General features: G+C 38.9%; 1 protein-coding gene across 1 annotated transcript in view; it reads right to left on the bottom strand.

The window, feature by feature from the left end:
• Positions 1-238: 238 nt before the first annotated feature.
• Positions 239-2,096, bottom strand: part of p4ha3 (prolyl 4-hydroxylase, alpha polypeptide III) — a 13,853-nt gene continuing 11,995 nt past the window's right edge. The window contains exon 12 of the mRNA XM_076977128.1: positions 239-2,096. This exon is cut by the window's right edge and continues 897 nt beyond it. The gene's annotated coding sequence lies outside the window, so the exon portion shown is untranslated.

Raw genomic sequence — 2,096 nt, 5'->3', positions numbered from 1 at the left:
TCTCTGAGTTTACTATAAGCACTTTATTATGTTGTCTAACAAATAAGACACTCTCTATGATTTAATAAAGTAAAGTGACAATTCTAGCACTTATAATCAATGTATATATATGTATAAATATAGATATTCTACCCCTGTTAATTTTAGCTGTCTAACAAAGCATGATGTTGATGTTTAAGCTGGTTATGCTATTACGTTTTATATAAACATGTATAAAGGGGGCCATCCGTTATGACATTCTAGGCCACCAGAGGGAGGCACAAACACACACTTGGCAAAACTCGTCAAGTCTACTGTAAAATGAAACTTTACATTCAAAAGAATGTTCCCTCTTCTCAAAATTGTATTTTGTTTTCAGATGACACATATATAATCATATGAATAGACATTTATAAGAACCAGTTGGACACTGAAGTGCTCAGTGTAAAACACTATGACGAATGGAGAACACATCATAATGACATAGGCGTGTTACACTACAGACAGTACACATATAAGTGTGTTGTAAAATATACTAGAATATTATTTTATATTCAAAACACACCAATACAGATATTATTATATTACACAGTGTGCATCCCAAACAAAGTTGCACATACAGTGGTCTACATACATAACAGAAGGGGAATATGCATTTGTGAATTTTGGCCATACACTTTTCATCTCCAGGCAGAAAAAACATCCTGAGTAGGACTAAGGAATGTAGAATATAGAGGGACATAAACAACTGAAAGCCCGGTGGAAACTGCTCTGGGCCGTCTGTCTGATCTGGTGGAAGGAGTGTGTTGTGTTTGGTATCCAGGAATGTGTTATAAAAAAAGTGTTTTAGAACTGCCGTTTGAGTGTAAAGCAGGAATTGTGCTGGTAGGTTATCAGAATTGGTTCAAGGGGGGTTGGTCATGAGTTACATGTTGTGGTCACTGTGTCTCAAGTACCAGTATTTGTGTGTAAATCATTGAGAAAAACTGTAATAGTGGCACCTATACATGTCACTACTGCTGCATGCTTGGTGTTGGCTTTCAGTGTTGATGCACAAAGCTGGCTGGGACGTCTGTGGTACTCCAGGACATCTTCTCCTTTTGGCTTACCCTGGTCTTACTCCAGTTTTCTAGAACATCAGTGTTTTTTTTCTAAAGGAACATCTGTCCCTCTATTTTGCCTTTTCATCCCCTACTTCCCCAGTATATCCATTCTTTCACTGGAAAAATGATTAAGTATACTTAATCGCGCATTTTGGACGCGTCCATTTTGCTCTGTGAGCTCTCACTGGTGGCTTGTTAACACCAGTGTCATGACCTACAGAGTGACGGTTTGTATACTCCCAGATGTGCACTTACATTTCCCATTTTGAATAGCACCTAGACCTTCCAACACCTCCATCACACAACAGGGACCCTGACTGCGGGTGGCTTTTAACCTGCTCTGAACTTTTCACCCCACTGTTGGTGCCTCATATTGTTTCCCCAGGTATCATTACAAGGAGACGGAGGTATCTTGACATTTCAGACATACAAAGGAGATTGGCGTACAAATATGTATGTGGGCTGTGCAGGGTCACTTCCTGCTATGATCCAATCCCTGCCCTGTGCTGCCAGGGTAGACTCTGCCCCCACAGCCCTAAGTGGTTTAAAAGATGATTAAAAAAAAAAAGCATGTCCTGACTTAAGCAGGAATAAGACTTATTTGGCATCTATTTTCAATATCCATATGGTAAAAATCAAAGTTAGCAAAGACAAAAATTATAGTGGCTTATAAAATATAGCACTACTTAATTTTTTATGGCAAAATGCTGAATTACAGCTGAGCCAAACATTAACCCATTAAACATTAGTTTTCAGTAATTCAGTTCCATAATATGTAGGTCCACATCGTTAAAATGTTAAAAAAACAGCAAAAATACCCTTGTCAATTCCTGATAAATGCAGGAATCCTTTTAAATAACCTCACTATTCAGACTGTTATGGGCCTGTCAGCTGCAGTGAGAGATGAATGATCTCCACTAACGCTTTGACAAATACAGCTGTGAGCAAACAGCATTCCAATGGACTCCCAGAGGTGTGTGTGTGTGTGTGTTTGTGTGTACATGCAGCCACTGC

This window comes from Brachyhypopomus gauderio, chromosome 16, assembly GCF_052324685.1.
Source record: "Brachyhypopomus gauderio isolate BG-103 chromosome 16, BGAUD_0.2, whole genome shotgun sequence".
NCBI lineage: Eukaryota > Metazoa > Chordata > Actinopteri > Gymnotiformes > Hypopomidae > Brachyhypopomus > Brachyhypopomus gauderio.
This window is presented reverse-complemented; position numbering and strand designations above follow the sequence as displayed.